Source organism: Panthera tigris, chromosome B4 (assembly GCF_018350195.1).
Source record: "Panthera tigris isolate Pti1 chromosome B4, P.tigris_Pti1_mat1.1, whole genome shotgun sequence".
NCBI lineage: Eukaryota > Metazoa > Chordata > Mammalia > Carnivora > Felidae > Panthera > Panthera tigris.
In genome coordinates this window covers 44,985,205-44,998,935 of record NC_056666.1, presented here as the reverse complement: position 1 = coordinate 44,998,935, position 13,731 = coordinate 44,985,205, and the positions used below count along the sequence as shown (strand labels likewise).

The following is a 13,731-nucleotide window of genomic DNA, read 5'->3' as shown; positions in this document are numbered from 1 at the left end:
TTATTTCAAATCAGAACTTTTCTTACAGAGGACACACATGAAAAAGGTAGGGAAAAAAAAAAGAGCGTAATTGCTTAGACTTTCATAATAAATGCCGCATGGATTCTATAGGAAGCATTAATTACAGTCCTGAATTAAACTTTGAAGTGGTTAGAGGAGAAACAGTGCCTCTGCCTAAATCTACATGTAATATTTCAACTGATTTAACAGTGTCCGGTAAGGAGTTATTTGGTGCAAAACAATTTTTTCCCTTTACTCTCCCAGGTTACTGGCCGCCCATCCCCCTAATCGAATGGACAAGAAAAAGATTAACAAGAGGAAAAACCCTAGGTCTCTCATATATTTTATATAGGAGTTCAGAAAGAAATGAAAAGTCAAAAAGGTAGCCAGATGATTGACGTTTATACACCACCTTAGGCAGAAAAAAGGGATTTTGAGGTCTGGGGAGGAGGAAGCAAGTTATGGGTGTTGAGGAGAGGAAATATATGGTAAATAAGGTTTATCTTCTTAGGCAGATAAGGTTTATCTTCTTGTCAGGCGACAAGAGTTGTCTTTGGGAGTCGCTTTTCTGCATCGGCTGGTTCTCAATTGCCTTTGGCTCACAATTATCCATATGCCAAATGGGCATATTTTGGGGGTGGTGTTTTCTGGTACGCTGTGGTATTCATGATTAACACAGAAGAGTTCCTGTCCTCAAGGAAATTTATAGCCTAAAAGGAAAATGAGATAGATGTATAAAGTGCTGTAGATGCTAAGAAAATGTAGAATTTGCTACTATTTAACAGATTTTAGGTTTTGTGAAGAAGGCGACATCTTAAGGATGGGTAGAATTTGTATCGCTGACAAATGGAGAGAAAATGGCAAGCAAACGGGCAGGAAATTTCAGGAAATGTTTAGTGATAGGTGAATAGTCATGTTTGGTTGAAGGAGATATTAGGAGAAATGCATTGGAGAAGAAAGCAAGTACCAAATCATAGAGTATTTGAGGCTGTTTGAGCTGTTTCATTTTTATTCTGTGAGTCCTAGGAAGTCCCTGAGCATTACTGAAAAGAAGGTTGACATACTGAATGTGAGTTTTAGAAAGTTCTTTGACAGTGGGGCACCTGGGTGGCTCAGTTGGTTGAGCATCTGACTTTGGCTCAGGTCATGATCTCATGGTTCATGAGTTTGAGCTCTGCATTGGGCTCTGTGCTGGCCGGGTGGAGCCTACCTGGGATTCTCTCTCTGTCTCTCTCTGTCTCTCTCTCTCTCTCTCTCTCACACACACACACACACACACACACACACAAAATAAATAGACTTAAAGAATAAAAGAAAGTTCTTTTTTTTTTTTTAAAGTCCTTTGACAGCAGTTGGAGAATATTTACAGGAGGTAAGACTAGAGTCTCAGAATAGAGTAAGGAAACCATTATGTAACCTAGGACCTGGACTAGGTGAGGAAAATGAGATATATATGAAGGGTGTTTGGAGGTAGAATGCACGTGATTTGGCAACCGCTTAAATGCATACCTACCCATTCAGGGGAAAGGGAAGACATGTGGTGAGAGGAAAAGGCTTAAGTAAGGATTTTGTAAATGACAGAAGTTCAATTTGATTCACCCAAAAAGTTACAAAGGAGAATTTATTCGCAAAATTAGGTTACTAACCTAACTTTGGGAATGTTAAAAAGGAGACAGCACGTCCCAAATGGAGTCACTTGTGCCCCAACCCCACGTCAGCAAACCTTGACTTCACTTGATTTCAGTTTCAATGCTCAGGAATGTAACCTTCAACCAGTCAACAGGGAATTACCTGGTCAGCACTAGTGAGATAATCTGCCAGATAGACCCCTTCCATTTGCTTGGGGAAAGCGACTGCCTGAAGCAATGTATTCTTTGCTCATAATTTCCTTTTTTTTTTTTTTTTTTTTTTTGCTCCCTTTCCAGCTTTATTTTATTTTTTTAATGTGTATTTATTTTGAAAGAGAGAGAGAGAGATAGTGCAGGGGTACATGCACTAGCAGAGAAAGGGCAGGCAGAGAGAGAGAGAGAGAGAGAGAGAGAGAATCCCAAGCAGGCTCTGCGCTGTCAGCACAAAGCCTGCCTCAGGGCTCAATCTCACGAACCGAACCTCGAGATCATGATCTGAGCCAAAATCAAGAGTCAGATGCTTAACAGACTGAGCCATTCAGCCTCCCATCCCTTTCCACCTTTAAAAACCTTTCCTTTCCTACAGCTTGGGACCTTCTTATTGCTGGATGGGATGCCGCCCAACTCATGAATCATTGAATAAAGCCAATTAGATCTTCAAATTTACTCAGCTGGATTTTCGTTAATTCAAGAGGAAGGACAGAAATAGAGCCAACTACAGACAATTGAATCAGGGCCTCAGATGTCATTCTTCCCCCATATCCTCTCATTGAATGTAGACTTTATTCTTTTCTACTGCAGAGAAGCTCTCTCCATGCCCGTGGATCACCATCAAAGCTGGTTCTTCTAACTGAGCTCCTACAGAACGATGGGGTCTCCTCCTGAGCCAGTTTGGGCTTTTCCAGAGATGGACACTGATGGATGGGCTTGGGTCATGTATCCGTCTCTTGGGCCAGTCACTGGACCTGACATCTGAGGTGCTGATTTTGGCATTTCCTGCTAGAAAATCACCGTTGAGGGTCCCGGAAGGTATCGGAGGCATAGCCACAAGGGAACTTCTTGGGTATGGAGGCATCTCAGCTCCCTCAGTGGGGACACAGCACAGAAGACAGAGGAACATAAATTGTGAATGGGGTTCTGGGCCACAATGTTTGGGAGGATGATGATGCTTTGAACAGATAAAGAAATAGGTTTGGGTAAAGTAGCCAATTTTATTTTAGACATCTTATTTTTAAAGTATATCAGGCTATTCATGTGGCATTGTGTAGGAGGCCCTTAGAAATTGGGATATTTCATTTTTTTAGGAGAAATTGGTTTTTACACTGTAGATTTGGGAGTCATTAGCACATAGGTTATGATAAAGCTAAATGGATAAGACTGTTCAGAGAGGAGGGTGGAGGGCAGAATCTAGGAAATTTACATCATTTTAATGGTGGGCTTAAGGGGGTAAAATGACAAAATAGGCTGAGAAGGAGCTATCAAATAACAAGGAGGGAAATGGGTAAGAAGGTATAAAAAAAAATCAGAGTGATTTGTAGGTTCCCTTTTATCTTCTTTATGAAGTCACCAAATTACCTCTGGAGCACCTCTTATGGTCACTGGATTTTGTCAGGGCACCAAGGGAGATAGAAAAGACGTAGAAGACAGAGAGGTAAAATAATGGTAGACTGTTTGAGAATGTGCTCGGGGGGGAGGGGGGTGGGGTGCGGTGGGGAGTGGCTGGTCAGCACACTGATAATACTTGGCCCTTTTGCCACCTTTGGCATATGCACCAGAAGTTGCCATGACAGAATAAGGGGAAGAACGGAATGTGACAACCCGTGAAAGCGTTTGCTTATCAGCTCATTGTAACAGAAAATTACATATGAGACATAGTGCCTAACGAATAAATGGGTGGTTTCAAAGGATCATCACCCTCCTGGCTCAGAACAAGGCTAGGCTTAAAAATATCATATAATAATTGTTATTTAAACAGAACAATCCTTTTGTCTGTTTGGGTAATAATTCGTTTTGCTTATACTTTCTTTTTTTTAAATGTTTATTTATTTTGAGAGAGAGAGAGAGGGAGAGAGAAATAATCCCAAGCAGGCTCTATCAGCACAGAGCCCAATGAGGGGTGCGATCTCACAAACTGTGAGATCATGACCTGAGTCAAAATTAAAAGTCGGATCGTTAACCAACTGAGCCACCCAGGCACGCCTATACTTTCTTTTTTCTTTTTTCATCTTTATTTATTTTTGAGAGAGAGAGAGACGCAGAGTGCATGTGGGGGAGGGGCAGAGAGAGAGGGAGACACAGAACCCTTAGCAGGCTCCAGGCTCTGAACTGTCATCACAGAGCCCGACTGGCGGTTTGAACTCGTGAACTGTGAGATCAGTTGGCTACTTTACTGACTAAGCCATCCAGGCTCCCCTATGTTTTCTTTTTTCCAATTGAGTTTCTCTAGCAAATGATGACAGATTAGTAAGAGGTCATCATGTAGTGAAACCATCACTGTATAAGAAGGTAGGAAACCAGGATTACGAGTTATGAACACCACTCTCCTGTCCCTGCCTCTGCCCCACCACGCATATGAAACTGTACGTTCCAGCCCTGCAACCTCAAGGAAGTCACTTAATCTCTGGGTTTCAGTGGCCTCAACTAAAAAAAAAAAAAAAAAAAAAAATGAGAATGATAATATTTCTTTGGCTCCAGGACGGGGATCTTGGATGGCTTCTTGAGTGTCCTTCTGCTGTGGTATGATCATTCATTCACGTGCCACATGTACGGGGGATACAAGATTGAAAGGATTTTAGTTTTCCCATCTCCCAAGAGCCTTACAATCTGGTCTGCGGAAACAAGGGCCATACAATTACAATTGGACACAAAAGTGGAGGCAGCTGAGATATACGGAGGGCATATGAGGACTTGGAGACTCATGTCAGGCCAGGGAAGTTTGGGGACTTCCTCAGGGGAAGTGACACTTGAGCTGAGCCTTGAAAGGGGTTTCCATGCCAATAATGAGAAGAGGGGTTCCAGGCAGAGACACTAGCACATGGTTTTAAAAGGAGACGTGTGTTGAGAAAGAACGGAAAGTAAAGTCATATTACTGGGCTATAAAGAACAAAGCATGAAGTTAATGAAAACTCGGGGCTGGACAGATGGTCAGATGTATCGCTCAACCAAAACAGTTACTAAGCACTCACTGGTTGAAAGGGATACAGTGGTCCCCGTTACCCACAGGGGATATATTCTAAGACCTCCCCCCTGCCCCCAGGGGATGCCTGAAACCATGGCTAGTACCCAACCCTGTATATGCTGTTTTTTCCTATACATACACATGTATGGTAAAGTGTAACTTATAAATTAGGCACAGTAAGAGATGAACAACAACAATAATAAAATAGAACAGTTATAACAATACACTGTAACAAAAGTTATGTGAATATGGTCTTTGTCTCTCAAAGCTGCTTATTGTATTGCACTCGCCCTTCTTCTTGTGATGACATCGGATAATAAAATGCCCACGTCATGAGATGAAGTGAGGTGAATGATGGAGGTGCTGTGACGTAGCGTTAGGCTGCTATTGACCTTCTGAGGGCCTTCATCCGTAGGAAGATCATCTGCTTCTGGACCGCAGTTGACCATGCATAGCAATTGAAAGTCAGAAAGGGAAGCCCTGGGGAAGGGGGGTCCGATATGTACTAGACGCTGGGCTCACTAGGAATTACAAGATCCTGGAGAATGGTTTGGGAAGGCTATACAGTTAGAACAGAAATAAAGCTGTGAGAGAATCCAGGAAAGACACGGTAAAAATCTATGAAAGACAGTGGCTGGGGGAGGGGGAGAAAGATTTAGGAGATAGAAAGAACCCTTAGTTTACTGAATGAGGCATAAGGGGAGGGAACGATGAAGGATCACTTTCAACTTTCTGGCTTGGGAAACTGAACGGACAATGGTGGTGTTCCCAGACATAGAGGGTATAGGAATAGAAGCAGGTTGGTGACAAGTGTGAAGTTTGGGCACTCATATCTGTCATCCTACTTTTGTTTTATGACTGCAGTGTCATGCTTCATATTTCTGAAGGCACTGAAGTACTTTTGTTTGCCTTCTGCCTGCTTCTCACTCTTGCCTTCTGCAGAATTTGGGGGCCAGCGAGTAGAGAACGTTTCTGGCTTTACTCCGGACAGGTTGACTCCTTCATTGGCCACAGTCTCATTCTTGGGTGTTCTAGGCTGGAGGTTATTCTGCTCTGGTCAATAGTCACCCCTCTTCCTCCATGTCCTGACTTTCAGAACTTTCTTGGAATCTCTACTCCTTCTGTGGCTTCTATCTTACTCGCTTTGTTGGGCTGTGTTAGGAATGTCCACACCTTCTTCTTTCTTTACCATGGTTTTAATGTGGTTTTTGGAAAAGAGGTAAGTGGGGATGCTCAATCTTCCATGTTAAGCCAGAAGCTCCAGAATTTGATCTATGATAGGATGTGTTTCATAGCTATGGCGTGTCTTGTAGAGATATAAGGTAGGTAGGTAGCTGTCTGTATGGACTTGGAATTCAGGAGGCAAATCTACATTACAGACAAAGATCTGGAGTCACTGGTATAGAAATGATGGGTGGGGATGAGATTGCTTCGGGAAAGCATGCAGAAAGAAAATGAAATAGGAAATAAGCGTAATGCTGGGGACTATCAATATTTGAGACCATTGTTTTTCGGATACAATATTCCTGGTATCCTAGTTAGGGAGACTAACGATAGTTCAGAACGTTTCCCTTATGGATAAGAAGGACTTAACCGGGCTCTGCGAGCTCAGGAATGTTGCATTAGGCGTAAAAGCTGTAGTAAGATGATTAGGTGTAACAGAGTTAAACAGGGGGAGGCTAGGAGTTCCTGAGATGGGAAAGATAATCAAGGGTGTCAGCAGCTCCAGATGATGCTATCTAACTCTTTTGGTTCTGGGCCCATCCTTATGAATCTGATGAATGATGGCTCCCATGATCTGTTTTCCCATTCTTTTCTTCTGCTGAGAACGTGGCCCGGATTCAAGTACCATTGTTCAGTGTGATATGTCTTCATAGTCTCCACCCATACGGTAAACATTTACTGAGGCCTTAAAATATGCCAGACTCTGGGTGAGGTGCCAGGGATATGAAAATATATAAGATAACATTCCTGCCCTCAAAGAACTCCTATATATATGCATAGACTGCTCTTCGTACTCCAACTCAGTGCTGCTAACCTCCATTAATTTATTAGCAAAGATCTTGCCATTAGCTTTTAGGGAAAGTTTGGCTCCCCCTCATACAGGTAGATACGGAAATTCTTTATTTTGGTGCTCACTGTGGTCATTTTGTGTCCCTGGTTAAACAAAAGTGGGTTTTTTTTTCTTTTTTTCTTTTTTTTTTAAATCTCTCTAAAGAGAGATAGAAAGGCACACTCTAACTCCATATATCACAGTGCCTGGTTAGCACAGTCAACTCTCACTGCATATTAGTTTACTTAATCTTTTTGTTTTTTATGACCTTAAAATATTATTAGTAAGCAAGGATTCTAAAAAACCACAAGCCACAGCACAACAGCAGATATCAGAGAGGGCCAATTAAAGAAAAGGTTGTTCACGAGTAGAATTTAAGATAAGCACAGTTGGCAAGCAGGTCATTGATTTTAAAAAATACAACTAATCAAAGAACAATTGTCTTTTGCCTTCCTTATAAACATCAACATCCAAACGTAGGTGAATTCTTTTAACCTGGAATTTAGGCTGTTGTATCTCTAATGTCTTTTTTTTTTTTTTTTTTAAACCCCTGGGGGTTTTAAAAGTCTCCGAAGACAGAGGGAAAAATTAATTAAGCAAAGAATAAAAATGTAGGTTGGCAAAAGGGTAAGTGGAGAATTACTCTAGTATGGCGCATTATTATTATTACCTAAACTAATTAAATTTGTAACTAACAGGATAAGAGCAGTAATGGAATAAGAAGAAGGGAATTGGACTTTTTTTCTAGTGTAGGTAAAATTTGAAAATTTTTGTATTCATGGATCCGTTCCATCAACAAACACACTCAGCATGTGCCAGGCACTGTGCTGAGTGCTGGGGATACCAAGATGAACTGGACGCCTCTTCCTTCTTAGGGAGATACGCACTAATAGCTAAGTGAATCCCCCCCCAAGAAAGTTACAGCGCGGTGTGTTGCAAGATGAACGGCGGTGTTGAAATTTGCTCCGGTTTTACTCCAGTTATCTGGTGCTGCCACCTGCTGGGCATTTTCTTTTCTACAGCGTTTAACCCCAGGCCCGGACAGAGAAACCAGAATTTCCTTGGTGGACAAGGCTGTCTGTCTCTGCCTGTTGGACCATGCGCTTTTTCTTGACGAGGACACCTGCCCTCCTCCTTTGCACTAAGCCTCCCCACCCCCCCCGTGGTGGCACCAGCCCTAACTCTTCCAGAATTGCAGGCTCCTGTCTTTAGCCAGGCTGCTGAGTCACCAGCCCAGGATGCCCGGGGCAATTGCCTCACTTCTTCCTCTCCCTCCCTCCCAGTTCTGCTACTGAGCTTCTGTTTGAAGGTTTTGGTCCTCTCTGGCCTTCCTCCCGCTGTTGCGGGAGAGTTTCTTGCCAGGACACGGGTAGCGTGTGCCTGAGTTGCTCAACACGGGCAGGAAGAGGCCAAAGGCCTTGGCACCAAACACTTCCCCCCAGTTTTGAACTTACTCTCACTTCTGTGTAGGGGAGTGGTGTGGTGGGTGGGGGTCGTTTCCTTACTTCCTCCTGAGCAGTCTGGTTCAGGTCCTCTGCACTGCCTCAGAAGGCCGAGCAGAAGTCAGGGCTCAGGGGAATAAGCATTAAATAGGTCATTTGCTTTGCATCATCAATTCTTGAAGTGAGCTAAACGCCTCCGGGGGTGGTTTCCTCCTTAAAAAGGTGCCCACCAGGGACTGCACGGCCTCCGGCCTCATCTGGCCCTGCTTCCAGCCAAGGGCTTCCTACAGATTGCTACTCTTTTGCCCAGAAAACATCGATCTGCTTAATTCTTAGACTCCTTGGTTGGACACAGAATCATGGAGACCACCTTGTCCCATGGCCTGTCATCACATCAAAAATGACTCTGCATTTAAGTGGATCGGAATGACGGTTGGAAAATTAAATATCTTTTTTGAAGAAATGCAAGGCTTTATACTTTTTACCCTAAGCTAAATCACGAAGTGGAAAATATACTGAAGTGTATATACACAAATTTATTTCTAGCTGATGGACACTCCCCCACGTTTGTCCTTCCTGACTCTGAATTGTTGTTTCCTTATTTATTTTTTAATTTACGTCCAAGTTAGTTAGCATATAGTATTAAAATGAGTTCGGGAGTAGATTCCAGTGATTCATCCCCTGTGTACAACACCCAGTGCTCATCCCAGCAAGCGTCCTCCCCAATGCCCCTTAACCATTTAGCCCATCCCCTCACCCACAAACCCTCCAGCAACCCTACAGTTTGTTCTCTGTACTTAAGAGTCTCTTGTGTTTTGTCCCCCTCCCTGTTTTTATATTATGTTTGCTTCCCTTCCCTTATGTTCATCTGGTTTATAGCTTAAATTCCTCAGATGTTGACTCTGAAATTTTAAGAGCATATCTGGAGCTCAGTGAAATGCACTGAACCATGAGAAAGAAGGCCAGAGTGAACAGGATACTAAACAATTTAACTGCTGAATCTCTTTGCTGATACTCTATTTCTTGGTTCTTCTCTTTTCCATTTTAAGCTTGACACACCACCCCATCAACTCCTTCAGCTCTGATCTTTTCTCTGATGCTGCTTTCCTCTCCCTCCTTGCTAAACTTACTAGCGGTTATGGACCACCTTGAACACAGCCTGGAACACTTCCTACTTGAATTGTCCTAAGGAACCGCCGGGCCTAGCCAGCCCTGCCCCCTTCCATTATCCCATGTCTGAGGATGAAGTGATTTTCATGAGAAAAGTTACTGGGGAACTTGGTGTGGATTCTCAGTGCTCCCACCAGTGCTCCATCCAATAAGAGTATACCTCCCACAATGAAGTTATGATGTCCATATGTGACATTCTCTCTCTCTCTCTCTCTCTCTCTTTTTTAGGTAGGCAGCAATAAAAAATGATTAGGTCAGGAGCGCCTGGGTGGTTCATTCAGTGCAGCTTCCGACTTCGGCTCAGGTCATGATCTCACTGCTTGTGGGTTTGAGCCCTGCATTGGGCTCTGTACTGGCAGCTCGGAGCCTGTAGACTGCTTTGGATTCTCTCTCTCTCTCTCTCTCTCTCTCTCTCTCTCTCTGCCCCTCCCCTGCTCATTCTCTGTCTCTCTAATAAAAACATTAAAAAAAACCCTTTTTTTAAAAGAAATGATTAGGCTGGGGTGCCTGGGTGGCTCAGTCGGTTAAGCGTCCGACTTTGGCTCAGGTCATGATCTCTCAGTTCGTGAGTTCAAGCCCCGCATCGGGCTCTGTGCTGACAGCTCGGAGCCTGGAGCCTGTTTCAGATTCTGTGTCTCCCTCTCTCTCTCTGCCCCTCCCCTGCTCATGCTCTGTCTCTCTCTGTCTCAAAAATAAATAAACATTAAAAAAAAAATTAAAAAAAAAATTAAATAAATGATTAGGTCAGAGACAAGGAGATCCAGGGATGTGAATGTGGGGAGTGTGGGAAACAGGAAAGGGCGTGGGCACAGGTTATGGGGGGGGTGGAGGGATGGGTGTAACTCTCAGATTAAGGGGCATTATCCGGGAAAGGGAGATTCGATTCCCCAGGCTGAATGTAGGCCTTGGAAATTAGGACTCAGAAGCTTTCAAGATCAAATCTTAATTCTTGAGTATATTTCACAATGTAAATGATCTATTTTAAGGTACCTCCCCCCACGCCCCCACCCCTTTCACTATATTTCATCGCTTTTACCAGAGGTGCAGAGTTAAGGGAAGGCAAGCAGGAGAGAAGTGAAAGTCTAATCTTTCAGAAAGATATGCACTTTTTTCTGGACACTTTTGAGAGTATAATTTAAAATTTAGTGCTAAACTGGGGGTTTTTCCCCCTTCTCATATCTATATTTTCTTTTCATATTTTTGTTTTACGGCTTAAAATATATTACAGAATTAGAACACGCTCTTTGCTTCAAGTCAAACAATATTGAAGTATATAAACAGAAAATAAGTGTTCTCCTTCAAAACTACATTCAAAACATTGGAGAGCTAATGCTAACGGTTTGATGTATCTTTTTACATTTTTATAATAACATGCCTAAGGACCCCCATTTTTCAACAAAAATAAGGTAACATACACTCCCGCTGTAACTTCCTCTTCAAAAAATAATCTATATCAACATATTAATTGCTACAAAGTATTTCAGGCTTTGGATGTGCAGTTTTTATGCACCTCATCCTCACTGATAAGATATTTTCAAGCTTTTTCCAGTCTTTTGACACTGTAAATATTGTCAAAATAAAAATCTTTATACACATCTCTTTCCATTCTGGTTCTTTTATTTTTATTATTTATTTACTTATTTTTTATGTTTATTTATTTTTCACAGAGAGAGAGACAGACAGAGCATGAGCGGGCGAGGGGCAGAGAGAGAGGGAGACACAGAATCCAAGGCAGGCTCCAGGCTCCGAGCCATCAGCACAGAGCCTGACGCAGGGCTCCAACTCATGAGCCGTGAGATCATGACCAGAGCCGAAGTCGGACTCTCAACCGACTGAGCCACCCAGGTGCCCCGGCTCTTTTATTTTTAAAAGAGCCAAAGCAGGCTCCAGGCTCTGAGCTGTCCGCACAAAACCTGACGCAGGGCTTGAACTTATGAACTCTGAGATCATGACCTGAGCCAAAGATGGGTGCTTATCCAACTGAACCACCCAGGCGCCCCTGCATTTTTAATTTTAGTAGCTGTTGCCAGGTAACCCTCCCAAAAGACTTGGGAGTGCAAACTTTGCATTACCACGGGATGGCTTATATACACATTTTCATGATTTCTCTGTAACTGATTCCAGCTTAGTTCATGAGCCTCCATTTTTCACTTGTACCCTGATTAATTTACTCTCACTTTAAAGCTCAGTCTCTTACGAGTAACTCAATCCTCCAACCCTGCTCTAGTCCTTTTGTTCCTGGATGGCCTCTGAGTTTGAGAGGCGCTTGTGTGAAATTGTGGCATCAGGGGTGGGCATGTGTGGGTTCGGACCACAGATGTCTCTGTCTGGGCTTGCCTGGGGCACTGCTCTCTGGTGCTGCTGCTGGGGCTCCTGCTGTCACACCTCAATTCTCTATCTTTCTTGTCCTAATCACAAAGATGCACCTGTGCACTCAGCTTCTCGGGGAGCCTGGTGATTCCAGGCCCTTCCCCTGCATCACGCTGGGGTATAAGACTCTGTCAGGGTCCCTCAGACCCTTACGACCAGCCCCAGCCCTGATCCTTGTCTGCTTGGGCAGATGTAAAGGTGTCCTCTGAGGTTTAGAGTCACTCAGGTTGTCCGCGAAGTCAAGCGATGGTTCTATTTGCTCTGGAATGCCTCAGAGGTATTCAAGCTTATGCTGCCTCTCACAGAGACTTGGCCTTCTGGGAAGGAGTGGAAATCCCAGGCCCCACCAGTCATTGAGCCCTTAGCACATCCCCCACAATCCTTGCTTTCCCATGGGTTGGCCAAACCCTATCCTCTGAGCGGGACACCTTTTATGACATCACATACTCCTCTGTGTGGTTATGGTATAAATATCAGGTACTCGGCCCTCCAAGTTTTGGCTGTGGGTATTTCAAGCCAGACTTTGGGGATTAAAAAAAAACGCTAAGATGTTTTGTTTTTTGTTTTGTTTTGTTTTTTCATCAAGTACCTGGCTCGTAATTGAAAGTCAAAGCTTATAAGACCTTTTGCTCTGCTATGGACTTTACAAAATTATTTTCAAGAGCTTAAAAGTTAAGCATTTAATTGTTCACCCTGTATCATCTCTTTATCTCGAGCTCTAAAAAACCGAACACTCCTTGAATGGTGGGGGAAAAAACAGATAAATAAAAGGAATTTTTTAAAAACCCACATAAATATGCAAATATTACCCCATCACAAGAAAAAAAATATATTCATTGCACAATTAATGACGGAGGTGGTGAAAAAAACTTTTATTTGCAAGAACTCCATCCTGGCGGGGAGGAATTGGATCGGAAGAAAACCCTTAAACCGCCGTGGGGTGAAGACGGAGATCCTAGGGACATGTTATAACACAAGTTGGTTTCCTAACTACTACCCGTAAGCCAAAGGAAGGAATTTGTTTGCACCAGTGAGGGAGCAGGGAGGTTAATGAGCAGAGGAGACTGAGGCAGAGAGAAGGCAAGCAAGACGGCAGGTTGACGCACACTGCAAATTGTGGCAGGTTCTGTGATTTCCTAAATCTCCGCTACATTCCCTCAATCCAGGAGAAAAACGTTTGGGCTAAGTGGATACGGGAAAGAGCTGCCCTCGGAGCGCAACAAAACGCAGCACGAAACAGAACCAACGTAAGTGGACAGAAAGCGAAGTAAAGCCTGCTCCCACGCGGTTCCCCACCCCCGTTGCTCTGGCAATTTACTGGCTCCTCCCTCTTCTTTAGTATCCATCTCCGCTTGGACCCAACTCGGGGGCGCTGTGTTTTCCTACCTTTATGCAATGGTCTGCCCTTCCTCCTCTGCTGCAAACGAGCACCACCGGAGAACCACAGTCACCCACAAACCTGATTCTCGGGTTGCTTAAAGAAAAAACAACAACAAAACCCAACGACTTATTGTACCTTCAAGAGACGTTTTTTTTTCACTTTCACTTGGAGTCTCGGCGAGCCACGTGACGTTGCGCATGCGTTCGCCCTGCCTTCAGGTGTGATGCTTTTCGTGCGCTCACAGGCACGCGCGCGTGTATTTGATAACTGCAGTAAGACTCATTGCGTGCTGCATGTCTCGAGTAGTATCAGTGTATACCCAGATATTGTATAATGTGTGTATGCATTTGCGGATTTTGAATGTTGTACATAATCCGAATATAAGTCCTTCAAATAATTATATTCCTGTTTCTATTGTAAATATTATGTATAAATAGACACTCGGACGTTAACTCGCTGCCATTAAGACCATCCTCAGCATGGGGGCGCCTGGGTGGCTCAGTCGGTTA

General features: G+C 43.5%; 1 long non-coding RNA gene across 2 annotated transcripts in view; it reads right to left on the bottom strand.

Annotated features, from left to right (window-relative positions):
• Positions 1 to 13,505, bottom strand: part of LOC122240298 — a 28,351-nt gene extending 14,846 nt beyond the window's left edge. Inside the window, exon 1 of one of the 2 annotated variants that reach the window (XR_006219789.1) lies at positions 13,358 to 13,505. This is a non-coding gene — a long non-coding RNA (uncharacterized LOC122240298). Of the gene's footprint in view, positions 1 to 13,227 lie in introns of both variants that reach the window. The other variant, XR_006219788.1, reaches the window with a different exon arrangement.
• Between the last annotated feature and the right edge of the window lie 226 nt (positions 13,506 to 13,731).